This window comes from Rattus norvegicus, chromosome 9, assembly GCF_036323735.1.
Source record: "Rattus norvegicus strain BN/NHsdMcwi chromosome 9, GRCr8, whole genome shotgun sequence".
Classification (NCBI taxonomy): domain Eukaryota; kingdom Metazoa; phylum Chordata; class Mammalia; order Rodentia; family Muridae; genus Rattus; species Rattus norvegicus.
The window spans coordinates 99270550-99288675 of record NC_086027.1 but is presented as its reverse complement, the minus strand read 5'-3'; the positions used below and the strand labels follow the sequence as shown (position 1 = coordinate 99288675).

Sequence of the window (18126 nt, the reverse complement as noted above, 5' to 3'; positions counted from 1 at the left end):
CTGCCTGCCTATGCTCCCAGATTGGTAGAATTAAAGGCATCCACAAGACCTGACTCGCTCTTCCTTCCTTCCTTCCTTCCTTCCTTCCTTCCTTCCTTCCTTCCTCCCTCCCTCCCTCCCTTCCTTCCTTTCTTCCTTTCTTTCTTTCTTTCTTTCTTTCTTTCTTTCTTTCTTTCTTTCTTTCCTTCTTTCTTTCTTTGATTATTTTTCTATGTTGTCTTCATAATGACAATAAGGTTTTTTTTAAAACAGGACTAAAAGGCTGATTGACATCTTTAATTCAAACATTTAAGAAGCAGAGGCAGGTGGATCTCTGTGAGTTGAGTTCAAGATCAGCATGATCTAACAAAATAATAGACAAACAAGCAATAAATAAAACATGAGGTGGGGGCATTTTGCTTAGCTTGGGAGAGGCCTTGGGTTCAAAATGAAACAAAAAAGATCAACCTTTAATCTGGAACACAGTTCTCATGTCACAAAAGGTAGAATTTCAGTATGTGACACGTGCCTTTACTTGGAAGGCTGAAGCAGGAGATTGCTGTTTGTTTAAGGCTAGCCCAGGCTAGCCCACATATAGTGAGACCTCACTTCCTCGAAAGAAGGAAGGCCTGCGATAGTTCAGAATTCAGTTGGTGAAGTGTTTGCCTTGCCAGCAGGAGGGCAAACATTGCAGAGTCCATTTAGAGCGAGAGAGCGAGAGAGCGAGAGAGCGAGAGAGCGAGAGAGCGAGAGAGAGAGAGAGAGAGAGAGAGAGAGAGAGAGAGAAAGAGAGGTGGGCTGCCCTGGTGCTGTTTGCATTTTAATACTAATTATGCTTCTCCAGGAAGGGCAGCCTAGGAAGAGGAGTGAAACTCAGGTGACTTCATCAGGACCTTCTCCCCATTTTAACTTGTAAAATAAAGGCTAGAGCTGGTGATTGGGCAGGGTAGTGCAGTGGTGGATCTGCCTGACCTAGACGTGCCGCTTGTATTATCTGAGGTGTGTTTTCATTGCATAGGCTTGTCTGTGTTGGAGGAGTTACCACAACAGAGGGAGTCATACATGCTGACACCCTCTTATAATCCTATCTCTGGGGAGGCAGATGGTGGCTCCTTTAAGGCTTGCTGGCGGACAGCTTAGCCATTGAAGAATCTGGAAAACAAACAAACAAGAAACAGTTCCTGAGGAAGATGAAACCCAGTGTTTCCTCTAGGCCCACATGCATGCATACACATGTAGAAGGCATGAGCACCTGTGTGGGTATCTCACAGAAACCTCTAGAAGAGATCTGGGATACCAAAGGTCCTAGGGTAAGGATCCCTTAGCCCTCTCCCCTGCAGGTTGGTATCTGTTCATTTTCCGAGGCTTTAGTGGGGACCACCAGGATGGGGCAGGCCAGATTAGCCCTTCAGGTCGGTTCACTGCAGGGTGTGCTTGTTGCTGCCTCTGGGTAGACACATTTCAAACCCAGCTGCAGCTACCGTTTGTATGGAGAAGCCATCACCCCTTGCTCCCTACCCTTGCCAGATCAGGATGAGACCTCTTTAGTCCCGAGCCTGGAGGAGAGCAGACTTCATCAAAGAAGACCCCAGGGGTCACAGGCACGTTGTTGAGTGAAGATCTTTGCATCTATACAGGCATGGTAAGGCCCTGCACTGTGGGAAATGGCTGTCCCTTCTGGCTCCAACTCAACCTTAGTCATGGTGGTCCTGCTGGTGTGGAGCCACTTGTGAGCTCCTTGCTCTGTGCTGTGCTCTCCCGAGGTTCCAGAGTCCATGCTGTAGACTGTCCTTCCCGGGAACAAGCATAGAGGCAAAGGGAAGACAGGGTCAGGACTGTGGGATGGGGTTGTAGTTTGACAGACTAGGTTACTTCTGCCCCTCCCAAGCCCCACTGTTATTAGGGACCACCTGGTATACACCGGTCATGGCTGCCCCAAGCAAGGTTACCAAGTGAGTCACACGTGGCAGCATCTAGACATGGGTGGGGCTACTGGATTGAGGCAGGGCATTGCTGTGTGCCTGACACTTGAGGCGACTTTTCTCTGCCTCCCTCTGGGCCAGCAATTCTCAATCTGTGGGTTGCGAGTGACCCCTTTGAGGGGAGTTGAATGACTCTTCCACAGGGGCCACATATTAAATATCCTGTATGTCAGATATTTACCTTATGATTCATAACATAAGCAAAATTACAGTTATGTTGTAGCAACAAAAATAATTTTATACCTGTCCCCTTCACTCCTATTTTATACCCGTCCCCTCCACTCCTCATCATTATGGGAGTCAGCGAGCAGAGGCCCTCAAGGGCATGAGATCAGAAAAGCTGGCCCTGCCCCTTGTTGGCTGTGATATTAGATGAGCTAGCCCAGGCAGTGCTGGAGATCTAGCCCAAAGCCACAGCATCTCCACGACACAGGGCAGCATCAAGGTATCTGAGGAGTCCCAGTGAGAATCCAGCATTGATAGTGTAGCAGAAGCCAGAGGCTTCAAACCAGACCATGGCTCATTGCAATGAACATTTGCAAGATGTTTTCAAAAGTGACTAGAATAGTATGAGACACGGTACAGCTTCCACAGTGAAAATTCTTTTCCTCTTGGTGGTTAGGTTGCAAGAGCTGAGGACAGTTATGAAGGAACAGGATTAGGGTGCATACTGTGAAATTCACAAAGATTATATATATATATATATATATATATATATATATATATATATATGATTCTCCTTTTAAGAAGGTGCAGAGGGTGCGTTCTCTGGGTCATTCTGGTCCCTGTGTCCTGTAGGGACTGCCACCCTGGCACTCTGAACCCTACAGTGTCAGGGGAGGGCTGTGACCCATGCACTTCTGCAGCCTCACAGCACTGGTGGAGGATCTGGATGTAGCACAGCTCCAGCCTCCAGGGGGCATCCCAAGGACATGGACTGAGGAAAGCCTAGAAATAACCTACTTGTGGAAGTTACTCTTGCTTATGGAGCTCTTTTGGTCTGAATCTCAAGCCTCAGGCTCCCTCTGTTCACCACTTTAAGGGAGAGATTATGAAGGGCCTTTGTTTCCAAGTGGAATGTAGACCTAAGCACAAAAGCTAAAACAGCAAGCTTTGTGGCTCCTGGAGAATTCACCAGAAGAATGCTGTCATGGGGAAGACCAAGATTCCTAAACACACACACACATACACACACACACACACACCACATACCACACACGCACCAACACACACACACACTACCACACACCACACACATACACCAATACACACACCACATATACACCATACACACCAACACATACACCACACACACACTACCACATACACCACACACACAAACACACATACCATACACACACCACACCAGCACACACACAGCACACACATACCATACACACACCACACCAGCACACACACAGCACACACATACCATACACACCAACACACACACCAATACACACACCACACACACCAATACACACACATCCCAACACACACACAATACACACACCATACACACTACCACACACACACCACAAGCATACACACTACATATACACACCACCACACACATCACACACATATACACATTACACACATATAAACATCACACACATATATACACACACACAGAGACACACATACCACATACACACATACACATACCACCACACACACCACACTATCCCGCACCCCACCACGGTACAAGGACACAGTGGACACTGAATTTAAGACTCCCCTTCCAGAGCTGGGGATGTAGCTTAGTTGAGAGTACTTGCCTATCTATCACCCTGGGTTTGAGCCCTAGTAACTATGATGCAGGGACTGAACAGACCTATAATCCCGGCTTTCAGGAGATGGGAAGATCAGAAGTTCAGGGTTGAGGGCTGAATGCACCAGTGTCAGCCCAGGATCCCCAAGGCCAAGTTCTCAGCACAAAGGAGATTTGTTTGCCCCAGATGGATAGAGGGCAAAGAATAAGAGACAAAGACTTAAAGTAGCAGACAAGGAAGAGGGGAAGGGAACAGGGGGGCAGGAAGGATAAAGGACTGAGGCTGGATAGAAGAGGAGACAGATGTGGCATATAGAAGAATGTTGGTTTATAAAGGTAAAAGGGGAAAGATAAGGTTTTTAATTTTAATTGAACGTGTTAATTAGATGAGCTGAAGGAGACTTCTGATTGCTAAGACTTCAATACCTAGATAGCTGGACCTTGGTGGTCAGCCTCAGGAGGAGGAAGTGGTCAAATAAGGGCAAATAAGACTTTGGCTAGCTTTAGGAATGTAGTCTAACAGGTTTGTTTGTTTGTTTGTTTGTTTGTTTGTTTGTTTGTTTGTTTTTTAGCAAGGCAGAAGAAATGGTGGAGAATGACAAGCCTGCCAGAACCATGATCTCCAGGGCTGTGTAGAGTCCCTTCAAGGTCAGGCTGAGATACTGAGATCCTGTTTCAAACAAAAATGAAAACAAAAACAAACTGAAAGAAAGAGAGAAATAGGGAGAGAAGGGAAGAAGGAAGGGAGGGAGGGGGGAGGGAGGGAGAGAGAGGGAAGAAGGGAGGGAGGGAGGGAGGGGAATGGAAGAAGAGAGGGAAGGAGGGAGGAAACTTCTTTTGACTACATGACTCGGGTTACAGGACATTTGATCACACTGTGAACCTCTGAGATTGTGTTATTTCCTGGAAAAACCTGTTTCTAGTTGGGGTGTGGCTCAACCCTAACACTCACACCTCTATTTGGAGAGCTCTTTGTTTATTGTAAACAGGATTAAATGAAGTCACCTATTGAACTGTAGAGACCAATGTCGTGAGGCCACAATGTTTGGCTGATGCATGGTTCAGTGATGACTCGTTAAGCACTGATGGAACCAAAACATGGAAAGCAGCAGACCAGGGAATGGAGTGGCCAATACGGAGGAAGGAACGGCAAAATCAGTGCAGCACTGTGGGCTATATGACAAACACTCGGAGTTCAGTTCATGGAGCATGTACAATACTAGCTCTATGGTCATCAAAGTGGAAAGATACACGGCAGAGATAGCCGGTCCTGGGAGGCACTAATGGAAATGGAAAAACCTAGCAAAACTTAGCAAGGATATCAAATTTAATGTAGCGCATACGGGCAAGACAGACAAAATGTCCGAAAATGATGAAATGGTAGACAAACTGGCCTCGTGTTTAATTAAGACTAGAAAATTAAAATTTGCCAGGGAATACATTCAGAATAAATCAGCAAGAATGATAACTCACACATTCGAGTAACTTGAAAGTCTACCCCTAACACTAAAACAATAAGGAGATGGAGAATCAAATTATACCAAGACAATCCTAGGAGAATATCTATTATAAGGAATCCAGAGGCAGGCAGTGGTTCATACTTTTTATCCCAGCACTTGGGAGGCAGAAGCAGGCACACAGGAATTATAGTGCTTTAAATTTAAAAGCTGCTTACATAAAAAAAAGGTTGAAATTCAAAATGAATCTCCTTTATGATCTAAAAATAAGTACACTTAAACCTTGAAAAAAAATATATATAGAGAGAAAGGAAATAGAGGTATATATATCACACATACTAAGGTATTTTGGTTTCAAATTTTCAAAAGATTTTTTAAAATTTTAATTAAAGATAATACTTTTTTTGTTGCCAAAAACCATTTTGCCCTAGGAAAGATGTAACCTACTGTCTTAGTTAGGGTTTTATTGCTGTGAACAGACACCATGCTGAATCCAAGTTTTATAAAAGACAACATTTACCTGGGGCTGGCTTACAGGTTCAGAGCTTCAGTTCATTATCATCAAGGAGGAGCAAGGCTGTTGTGGTTTGCCCTGAAGTTATCTGTATTTTGATGCTAATTCCACTGCCCCAAGGACAGCTGCCTAGTCACATACTCAGGAATCAGGTGACTTCACCAGAACCACCTTCCCATTGAATCTGTAAAGTACAGGTGAGGGGCAGGTACAGGATAGAAGGAGGCCTGTCATTGGAAGAGAAGGAAGGATGGACGGGAGAGAAGTTTGAAGGAAGAGGAGGCAAGAACAGAAAGGAAGAGACAGGACAGAGGAGAGGGTGAGAAGCCATGGCAGGTGATGTTAAGATTCTGCTCTGCGTATTTACAGGTTGTTATTAATGTTCCTAAGGGATGGATGGTACCGGGCTTTGTATGTTTAAGTGGGCAATTATATCTTATCAACTGGATCTAAGATTATTGTGTTGAGTGTTCTTTTATGTGATGGTTTGAGTGTAGGAAAGTGTGAGTGTAGGAAAGTGTGCGGTGGCAGGAGACACTGGGCCGCCGAGGAGTTGGGATGTGTTTCCGCCAAGATATCTAGCAGATATCTTGGGGCACCGCGGTGTGGACCTAGCGGGGTTAAAGACACCCTGCTTTTTTTTTATTTTTTAAAATTTTTATACTTTTACAACAACACATGGCGGCCGGCATCAAGGCAGGCACGGTGCAGGAGGAGCTGAGTTCTTCATCTTCACCCAAAAGAAGCCAGGAACAGACTGAGCATCCTCCAACAGCTAGAAGGAAGGTCTCCAAGCCCACCCCGCAGTGACACACTTCCTCCAACAAGGCCACGCCTTCTAGTAGTGCCACTCCCTGGGCCAATCATATGCAAACCATCACGTTGCATTCCCTGGCCTCCATAGACTTGTTCAAACACATGAGGCTATAGAGGCCATACCAAAACTTAGCATAATAAAAAGTACATTTAGTCCAACTTTACTGCTTTTAGTCTATAGCAGTATCAACAATGTTAAAAGTCCAAAGTTCAGGGGCTGGAGAGATGGCTCAGTGGTTAAGAGCACCGACTCCTCTTCCTGAGATCCTGAGTTCAAATCCCAGCAACCACATGGTGGCTCACAACCATCTGTAATGAGATCTGATGCCTTCTTCTGGTGTGTCTGAAGACAGCTACAGTGTACTCATATACAATAAATAAATCTTTAAAAAAAAGTTCAAAGTTTAAAGTCTTTTCTGAGATCCATCCAATCACTTAACTGTAATCCTCGAGGGGCTGGGGATTTAGCTCAGTGGTAGAGCGCTTACCTAGGAAGCGCAAGGCCCTGGGTTCGGTCCCCAGCTCCGAAAAAAAGAACCAAAAAAAAAAAAAAAAACAAAACTGTAATCCTCGAATTAAGACAGGCAACCAATTGGGCAAACGTCATACTCTGTCATCTCCAGGTCTGATGTCAAAGTGGTCTTCAAATCTTCAACTCCTTTTTCATCTTTGATGACTGTAACAAACTTCTTCTTCTTCTTCTTCTTCTTCTTCTTCTTCTTCTTCTTCTTCTTCTTCTTCTTCTTCTTCTTCTTCTTCTTCATATATATATATATATATATATATATATATATATTTTTTTTTTTTTTTTTGCTTCAGCTGGGCACTATAGCAACAGACCTGGAGACACTGCAGAACACAAAATGTAAAGTAGAGTGCAGTGACGGCTGTGGAGTACACAAGGAGGAGGGAAGAAGCCAAAGCTGTTGGGAAAGCAAATCAGGGCCACAGCTAAAAATCATCTACACTGGCTGGAACCCTGGGTCCCCAGGCCCTCAGCCCCTACTCTTGCTGTTTCCTGATTCCAGATCAGGGCTGGGAATTCTCTGGAAAACTTTCTACAGAAGCAAAGAACACAGTGATGATGCTGCCCTTCTGGGATAAAGTCGGATTTCCAATCCTGCATTCCTCTCTCACCCCTGGCTCAAGAAGGGCCATGAAAAATAGCTGGGCTCCATTGAATGTTTCAGAGGCATTAATTTTCCCTGGTGTCCCAGCCCACCAGCGCCATACTATGGCCCAGAGTGAGCACTACAAGCATAGCTGGTCTAATGGATAGGATAGGGGAGGGGAAGGGACAGGGGCTAAAGAGGGACTCCAGAGGGTCATCAAGGTACAGGCACTACATGCATAGGGTTGGTGAAGCCAGAGCCAGGGAGCCACCCGGTCAGCACAATGACATCTTCCTTCTTGAAGAAGCTTCAGGCCTTGTCAGCATTCATGGCCAAGTTTACGCGGTCAACATCCTCAGTCCAGGCATCCTGTACAGCATCCTTACACAGCACAGGGAAGATGGCACAGTCCAGATGGGCCTGGTGAGCCGTCTGGGGATTGCGCGTCACAGCAATGATAGGAGCCCGATGGCGGTACCGGTCCACTTGGTGAGTACTTCTGCCAGACTTGGTGAGCACGATGATAGCCCCACTGCAGCACTTGAAGGAGGACTCAACGGCACCCATGGTGGCAGCTTCTTTGGGGTAATGGGCGCCAGGCGGCGGAGTTCCTCGAATAACTACAAGTGATAGATGGCAGCCTCTGCCTCTCGGTCAATCAGGTGCTGCATGCGAACAGCCGCCAGAGATTAGTCCCCTTTAGGTTTTTCGCCAGACAGCATGATAGTCTGCTCCATCTAGGACTGCATTGGCCACGTCACTGCCTTCAGCACAGGTGGGGCGTGGCTTCTTGATCACGCTCTCCAGCATCTGTGTGGCACAGAGGACAGACTTCCCAGCTTGGTTGCATCGTCGGATCATCATCTTCTGAACCTGGAAGACCTTCTCTGCAGGAATCTCAATGCTCAGGTCACCACGAGCCACCATGATCCCATCACTGGACCCCAAAATCTCATCAAACTAATGGACACCTTCATGGTTCTCGATTTTGCTGATGACCTTGATGCTCTTGCCCTTCTCTCCCAGGACCCTTCCTAACCTCATGCACGTCGGCTGCCTTGCAGATGAAAGACGCAAACACCATGTCCACGTCCCGCTCCACCCCAAACTTCAGATCCTGGATGTCCTTTTCTGACATGGCAGGGAGGTCCACAGCAGCACCGGGCAGGTTCATGCCCTTCTTGCTGCCCGAGGAGCCACCATTCTCCACCTCTGTCACCAGGTAGTCAGTTCCTTTCTCCTTCGCCTGCAGAGAGATGAGCCCATTGTCCAAGTAGATCTTGCTACCCACCTCCACCACCTTGCAGATGTTCTTATAGTCCAGCCACAGGATGCTCTTGTCACAGTTCTCCATGTAGGCGTTGTCCAGGGTGATCTTCAGCGTGGCTCCCTTCTTCATCTCCACCTCTTCAGGGCTGCTGCCCTTGATGAGTGCCGTCCGGATCTCAGGTCCCTTTGTGTCCACAGCCACCACAATGGGACGGTAGAGAATGGGATCAGATGCAAAGCTTTCTGTGGCTGCACGGGCATTCTTGATGGTCTCTGCATGGTACTCATGGGTTCCATGAGAGAAATTCAGCCGAGCCACATTCATCCCAGACTTAAACATCTTCTTCAGCATCTCCACAGATCGGGGGCAGCGCCATTGGTACAAATGATGCCAGTGTTGCGGGCCATGATGGGTGTGGAGTCAACGTCCAGGCAGCGCGTGTGTTCCAGGAAGGTGTCAGCCATGACTGCATCGAGCTGTTGGATCTGGTCTGGATGAAGCTAGTCTCTGCTTCGCTGTGTGACTTTGGCTATGTGAGGTCCTCAGGCGTAGTTTAGATCCTGTTGTGATACCTAAAGCAGACGTCTGTTGAGTTAGGGCGTGTTGCTGCTGTGTGGGCAACAAACTTCTTTTTCCCAAGCTGGTTCCACTCTCTGTTAGCAGCTTTCCTCAGCAGATAGCCCATGGCTCTGGCATCTTTAACATCTTTTGGTCTCCAAGGCAGCTTCAATGTTACAGCTTGTTTCAATGTCTGGGATCCACACATGATCCTCTAAAGGGCTGGCTTCACTTCTCTAGCTCTTCCTTCTGTAGCACTCTAAGTTCAGGTTAATCTACTCCATTGCCACTGTTGTTCTTGGTGATCATCCCATGGTACTGGCATCTCCAATACACTGGTGTCTTCCATTGCAACTAGGCTTCACCAATAGCCTTTCATAGGCTCTCTTCATGGTGCCAAGCCTCAACTCCTTTGTATGACCCCCTTCAGTTCTGGGCCATCAATTGCAACTGAGGGTGCACCTTCACCCATGGCCTTCCATGGCCTCTCACAGTGCCCAGCCTCAGCTGTTCTTCATGACCCCTTCATGACTTCAAAACAAATACCATCTTGGGGACTCTTACACACAACCAAGTCCAGCCATAGCATGAGGTACAACCTTGGCATCTCTGGAACACAGCTCTCAAAAAACACTTCCCAGATTTCACCTCAGTGATGCTGATCTCTTTCTTAGCTCCAGCTAACTAGCATCAATTGTCCCAGTAGCCTCCTTCCCCTCTTGAATATAAAGCCAGAGACACATCGCTGAAGCTGCTGCATTCTGCTGCTTGCATGGCCCCCTTGTTCTATTACATTATCACTAGCTTCCTCTTTTCTAACTCCTTCAACTGCCTCAGCTTGGCTGTCCTGGATCTTGCTCTGTAGATTGACCTTGAATTTAAAGATTTGTATGCCTGTCTCCTGGGATTAAAGGTTTGTACTAAGTCGCTTAGAGCTAACTTAACTGGGTGGGGTCTTGCACCAAGGTCACTGCTCCCTTAATTCAATTCAATATTCTTGAACACAGGATTCAGCTCCATTCACTTCCTGTGTCCCTTTGATACTCCTTATATTTTGTATTTTTCCTTTCTCAACTTCCCCTTTTTCATTTTCATCAATGCTCTTCCAGAGACTTAACCAGAGAACAAAGACTATGATGGGTGTTTCTGAGACTTCCTTTGTCAGTGTAATTAATCTGAGTCTTTTCACCTTAGCCTCAGGCAGACTCTTCAGACAAGAGCAAAAAGCAGTCACATTCTTCACCAAAATACTACAAAAGTAGTCTTTACAGTACATACTGAAATTCTTCTCCTCTGAAACTACTTGGGCCAGGCTTGCACAATTCGAATCACTCTCAGAAACAAAGACTTCTGCATTCCTACTAAGACAGCCCATTAAGCCCCATTTAAAGCCTTCCACTGCTTTCCAAATCCAAAGCCCCAAAATCCACATTCTTCCAAACAAAACCGTGGTCAGGCCTATCACAATACCCAACTCCTGGTACCAACTTCTGTCTTAGTTATGGTTTTATTGCTGTGAACAGACACCATGATCAATGCAAGTTTTATAAAGGACAATATTTAATTGGGGTTTGCTTATAGGTTCAGAGGTTCAGTCCATTATCATCAAGGCAGGAGTATGGCAGCATCCAGGCAGGCCTGGTGCAGGAGGAGCTGAGTTCTACATCCTCAGGCAGCTAGAGGGAGGGTCCCCAAGCCTACCCCTAACAGTGACACACTTCCTCCAACCAGGCCATACCTTCTAGTAGTGCCACTCCCTGGGCCAAGCATATGCCCTACCAAAAAAAATAAATAAATAAAAAGGAACCCCCAAAATTAGGGTTGGACAGGGTTTTGTTTTTAATCTTTTTAAAAGAAGAAAAGCATCCAACTAAGGAATCTGGAGACTACTGGACAAGTGAAACATCTGAAGAAAAAGAACAGATTATCAAGAAAACCCCCCCCCCCAAAAGAGTAAATGGACCAAATGGTATCGCCCACCTCCAGCTTGTCTCTGCTGCCCCTCTACAGACATAAGCGGCAAATGGTCTTTTTGTGGTCTCAATTCAATTAAAAATTAAAGCCAGCTTTGGGGTTAGAGCCTGACTCTCTCCTTCTCTAAACTTACACATGCTTGTTAAAGGAAAGTCCAAAATCTCTGTCTCATCTCAAAAGAACCACCCCGTCTGGGACAGAGGACCACAAAAAATAAGGGACTATTTCCTATTGCTACTAATCTCATAATCTTTGGTTTTCATTTGACTCTAAAACTTCTCTTATGGTATAAATATTACCTCGAAATCTTTAACATTATTATGTATACACCAGCTTTCTGTCGTGACACAGTAGTAGTACAGTAATAAATCGTAGTCATATAGAGTACTAACTAATTCTAGAAATAAGCTCCATCTAGTTTCCAGTACACATTTCTAGGTTTAAGTCTGAACCTGAGAGGTACTTAATAGATTGTGGTCCTCAAACCTTTCTGACATCTGCTGAATATTACATTTACAATGCTTAAGTTTTCTACCATTCCTAACAGTAACCTTTGGGGTCTCCAAGAAGATGGGGCCCTGCAAGAATGACTCCATCAGGATTGTGGTAGCACTAACCCCTGGGAAAAGCTGCCCATGTCCCTTCTGCTGCCATGCTCTGCAAAATAGTGGAGGTCTTTGCATTGACTGCTATGTTCCACCTAGCCAGGTTTGTCACTTGGATGACAAACACTACTCAATGATCAGCTTCAGACTACAAACTTCTCAGGACATTCAAACTGCTGAGTTCAGGCAGGAGACCGACACCAACATTTTAAAGAACTTTGACTCAAAAATACTTAATCTAACGTTGCCAAGTACAACCAAGATGGACACTGTGGAGAGTTTGGCAGAAATAGCTTCATTATTGCAAACCGTTCTACTGTGCTAAGAGTTAAGATCTTTCCCTTTTATTTAAATAAAAAGAGGGAAATGTTACAGGATATTTGAACACACTTTGAAACCCAAGATTGTGTTATTTACTGGAAAAACATTGTTTCTAGCTGTGGCGTGGCTCAGTTCTAGCACACACCTTTAATCCAAGAGTTTTCTATTCATTGTAAACAGGAATAATTAAGTCAACCATAGGTCAAGGGGTAGAGCAAGCAACTAGTTGACAGGGAGCGAACATAGGAAAAACCATAGAGAGTGGGAGGAGGGCAGGAGGATGGATAGAGAGACCACAGGAGGTAGAAGGGAGAGACATTCAGTTGGAGAAGTTTTGAGGTGGCACGGAGAAGGAGAAGTTCCTTTTCCTTTCGGCTCATCAGCTGTAGAGGAAGGTCAGCCACACACTCTCGCTGCCTCTCAGCTAGTAGGTTTTCACCTAGCATCTGGCTCCCAAGTCTTCACTGGCAAAACTGAACATTTGAGATTTTGTTAAGAAACAACAGTTAGGAAAGTAAAGAGAAATGCTGGAGAAATGGCTCAGCAGTTAAGAACACTTGTTCTGGCCAAGGACTAGGGATTCAGTTCCCAATACCCACATGATGACTCACAATCACCATAACTCCAGTTACAGGGGACACGGTGACCTCTTCAGATCTCCACCAGGCACTCATTTTAAGATGAAAGTTTCTAAAAAAAAAAAAAAAGATGAAAGTTTCTAAGCTACTTAACAAAATTACATGAACAGAATAGCTCATGAAAGCCTGAGGAAAGCACAACTCTTTAAGAGAACTACCCAGGCTGGAGAGATGGCTTAGCAATTAAGGTCATTGGCTTAGGATGGAGAGATGGCTTAGTGATTAAGGCTGCTCCTGCAGAGATTCTGAGTTCAATTCCCAGAAACCACATGGTGGCTCACAACCACCTCTAATGGCATCCGATGCCCTCTTCTGCATGCAGGTGTACATGCAGATATGGCACTCAGATATAAAAATAAATAAATCATTTAAAAAAATCTACCAATTCGGTTTTGATGCACACGAAAGAGATAAAGAGGGTGGGAGAGATGGCTCAGTGGTTAAGAGCACTAACTGCTCTTCCAGGAGTCCTAAGTTCAATTCCCAACAACAACCACATGGTGTCTCACAACCATCTGAAATGGGATCTGATGCCCTCTTTTGGTATGATTGAAGACAGCGATGGTGTACTCATATAAATAAAATAAATCTTTTTTTTTTTAAACCTAAAGTAAGCAGAATTTTGTGTATAGCATGTAAACACAGTCAGCCTGTGAGCGGAGTGCTCTTATGAAGAGAAGAGCGGTTTGTTTGTGGTAAGTATCTTTGTGGTAGTTCGCTGGGACTTCCTATGGTTAGTAACCTCAGGAGACAGGTTGACCACTCCACTGTTAATTTCCTCACCCAACTGATTTTCTCAATTGTTAGAAAAAGAAACCATTGTCCCTTTCAGGCGGAAGCCCATGTAGGAGTTCTAGTTGACATGGTGACTGTGGGTGAGGCAAACACTTTCAAGGGACCTGGCAGTGTTTACTCAAAGGGCGAGGATCCTCTTGGCCCACCAGTCTATTTCTAAACATTTATTTTAAGGACAAAAATAAGGAAGTAATTATCAGAGCATCATATAAACAAAAAGGAGAAAACCCTTGCCTCTGGGGTTTCTAAAATCTCTGCTCACTCCTGAAAAAATGATATACAATCAGAGCATAATATAAACAGAAAGGCTAAAACCCCTGCCTCTGGGACTTCTAAAAACTCTGTGGTCACCTTTGAAAAAATGTGTTTCCAAGACAGGGTTTCTCTGTGTAGCCCTGGCTATCCTGGAACTCACTCTGTAGACCAGGCTGGCCTCAAACTCAGAGATCCACCTGATTCTGTCTCCCAAATGCTGGGGTTAAAGGGATGTGCCACCACTGCTCACCCTGATACATATTTTTAATAATAGGTTTTTAAGTTGAAAAGTTATTTACAATATAGAATGAGCCAATTTTTGAAGAGTATCTATTATTTATGCATCTATTAAAGTTTAGACAGCATTTAGCGTTATCTGAGCGCTAGGAATTAAGGCTAGGGATTCTGTTTTGTTGTTTGTTTACATATCTGTCAATTTGCAGAATACTTCCATAGTAAAAAAAGGGGGGGGGCTTTTCTTAAGTGTGTGTGTGTGTGTGTGTGTGTGTGTGTCCGTCCCACAGCTTACATGTGGCAATCAGAGAACAATTTTCTTCTACCTCATTTGAAGCAGGGTTTTATGCTGTGTACACTAATCTGCCTGGGGCTCAGGCTCTTCCTGTCTCTGCTGGGATTAAAGATGGCGCCAGCTTGACATGGCGTTGGAGAGCATCATTGTCTTATGGGGTTTCCATTGCTCTGAAGAGACACCATGACCAGGGGAACTCTTATAAAAGGAAACATCTAATTGGGGCTGGCTTATGGTTCCAGAGGTTCAGTCCATTCTCAGCATGGCAGGAGGCATGGCAGCCCACAGGCAGACATCATGCTGGAGGAGCCAAGAGTTCTACATCTTGATCTGCAGGCAGAAGGAGACTATGTGTCATACTGGGCATTGAAAGACCCCAGCTTAGCAGCAGTAACGCCATTTTACAAGGCTGTACTTAAGATGACTGGTTCAGAGAAAGGTTAAAACACTGAGTACAAAACAGCTGCCAAGCAGGATGTGTTTGGTTGAAGGCCTGGCAACAGGACGACTTCGGTTGAGCACCTGACAATGAAAAAAAAGCCCCGAGAGAGGTCCCACACCCTGGTGGGGGGCCGAGTCAGTCGTTATGTTCCAAGAAGGTAGCTAAGAAACTTGCCCCCGGGCTGAACCCTTGGGGGGCCGAGTCAGCCGTTATGTTTCAGGAAGGTAGCTAGGAAACTTGCCCCCGGGCTAAACCCTTGCCATATTAGAATCCACCAATTATATCCCTGTAACCATGCATCTGCTTCTGTATGCTTGCTTCTGCTCCCCAAAATCCTATAAAAGCCCATCCTTGGTTCCGTGGGGTGCGCCAGTCCCCCGAGTGACTGAAGCGCCCGCAGGTGCCTGTGCCTGTGTATCCCGACAATAAACCAAATCCTCTTGCTGATTGCATCCTGTGGTGTCTCGGTCTGGTCTTTGGAGTTGGAGGGTCTCCATCCTGAGGGAAAGTTCTCCCTGAGAGCTTTTCAGGCATAATGAGCATAGGAGACCTCAAAGCCTGTCCCCACAGTGACACACTTCCTCTAACAAGGCCACATCTCCTAACAGTGCCTCTCCCTATGCGCCCAGCATTCAAACACGTGAGTCTATGGGGGCCATACCTATTCAAACCGCCACAATGCCCAAAGCTTCCACAGTGAGTTCTTCACCTATCAAACCACCATCCCAGCCCAAGAGCGTTTTTAAAATATTTATTTATTTTATGTATTTGGTACACTGTAGCTGTCTTCAGACATACCAGAAGTAGATATCAGATCCCATTACAGATGGTTGTAAACTGTCAGACCCTCTTGGGTCCCCCACAGTGTTTGTGAAAGATCCCACGCAGAGAGACCCTTACTCAAGTCTTGGGAAATCGCGGACCCCAGACACAGACCATTTTGGATGTAATAAGCAAAGGCGAGGTTTATTACGGAGACCTATTACAGAGATCTCCGGGCCGACACGTTTCTCGCACAGGAGACAGAGGTGTCGACCCTGAGAGGCTGGGAGAAAGAGCATTTAAAGGCAGAGGCTGTGAGCACCAGGGGATGGGGGGATGTCAAAGGGGAAGGCACCACAAGTTACAGGACTGTTTTATAGCTCTAGGAGATAAGGGGACAGACGCCAAAAGGTTTTATGGCCCCCTGGTTCCTGGAACAGAGCTACTAAATCAGGAGAACGGTTGGGTCTTTAGGTCCTCATTATTTTTAAAAGTTTGTCAAAATTGATGAAGCGTCTGTATTTGATTCGGTTCTTTTTTTCTTTTTCGGAGCTGGGGACCAAACCCAGGGCCTTGCGCTTCCTAGGTAAGCGCTCTACCACTGAGCTAAATCCCCAGCCCCGCGTCTGTATTTGAAACACCTCTGGTTAGGCTTGGGCTGCCCGGTTTCTTGGAGTGCTCTCTGCAGGACACAATGGCTGAAAAGCACAAGTAGGGGCTTATCAGGGTCTGGAGGACGTCTGGTTAAAGTATGACTCTGAGTAAGCTGGGGGGATGTCTTTGGATGGTTTATGGGTCAGTCCTCGATAGCCTGAGCTGGTTCCTGCATTCCTTTTCTTTATCTTTATGGCCTGCTATTCCTGGGCAGGGCTTAGCCCTGAGTTTGTGGCTTTTGGGGCTTACTCTTTTAATTTTATATTTGTAGATCTTAAGCTTCTATGATTCTCCTTTAAGGGGGGTCTCTCATTTGATCCCTGCTGAAGTCCTGCTGATGCATGTAGAAGCCTTTTGTTCCTAACAAAGGGACGCCCTGGCCTTGAAGAGACACACCTGGGGTACACCTGGGCGATAATCGGTTCCTGTCTTTTGTTCCTCTTTCTTTGTTCCTGAGGGTATAAGCCAGTTTTTCCACTGTGCTTCCTGGAATTTTCCACACAGTGAACTTGGGGTATATATTCGGTGAATAAAGCAAAAGATTTGGCATTCTCATGACATGAATGACCCGAGTATGCGTTTTTTCTTAAACCTCGCAGGCCTACTCCTGGCTCATGTCAGCGTGGGCACTGACAGTAAACCACCGTGTGGTTGCTGGGAACTGAACTCAGGACCTCTGGAAGAACAGTCAGAACTCTTAACCTCTGAGTCATTGCTTCAAGAGATTGTTTTTAAGTAAGATTTTGGATGACAACAGGAAATAATATGTCACCCTAGTTAAACGGCTACCCTTGGAGGGATGAATAACCAAGTGGTGGCTGTTGACATGTTAATTAATGAAATTGTAAGATTCAAACTTAAGGACAAAGGCTGCTTTAGGCAAACACCAGGTGGAATTTAGGAAAACACCCTGTTTCAGGAAATGACCTATCGGCCCTTAGCAGGGGTCCTTCCCCATCCCCTCTGCATGCCAAAGGTATTTCCCCACCGAGGGCCTCCAATGAATTCAAAGGACAATAGGCAGCCACCAATGAGTTCAAAAAGTAACAGGCCCCACCAATGAGAAATAACCAACTCATGCTGTAACCTAAAGCCTATACCTGAAACAGTATAAAGGGTGTGGGCCTTTGTTCTTTGGGGTTGCCTCTGTCCCTATTACAGGGCCACCCCAATGCACTGGATCATTAAACTTCTTGCTTATAGCATCGATCTCCATCTCCATGTTTTCGTGAGTGGGATCGCCTGGACTTAGGGCTGATCGGGTCCTATTATAAAATAAATGCGCACTTTCTGAGCATCCTCGGAACACCGTCTTAAGCATTAGAAATTACGTGACAGTTCTGCGTTGTGCTTGTGAATATCTTTAGTTTAGAGGAACAGAAAATGAGAGATTTAAAACAAACTAACAAAACAGAGGAAAAAGAAAGGAGGAGTCAGTGCCCGGCTGGGTTGGGCTTACCTCCCAAGTGGTCCCCGGCTCTCCTCAGCCTCCAGTGTTCCAGTGGACACCGAAGGTAGAGACTCTCAGGTGTCCCTGTGCTCTGAGTTTTCCTTCTAGGGCCTGTCAACCAGCAGCCAGGTTGAGCACCGAGGTCCTTGAATAGCCTCAGCATCCAGGTGCCCATCAACCACACATAGCCATGGAAAAAGACACTACAGACCCGAGAAACAGCTGAGCCGGTTAAACTA

At 45.8% G+C, this 18126-nt stretch overlaps 1 pseudogene; it reads right to left on the bottom strand.

Moving 5' to 3' along the window:
• Nucleotides 1-255: 255 nt before the first annotated feature.
• On the bottom strand, nt 256-17659 carry Pkm-ps10 (pyruvate kinase M1/2, pseudogene 10; annotated as a pseudogene).
• Nucleotides 17660-18126: the final 467 nt, after the last annotated feature.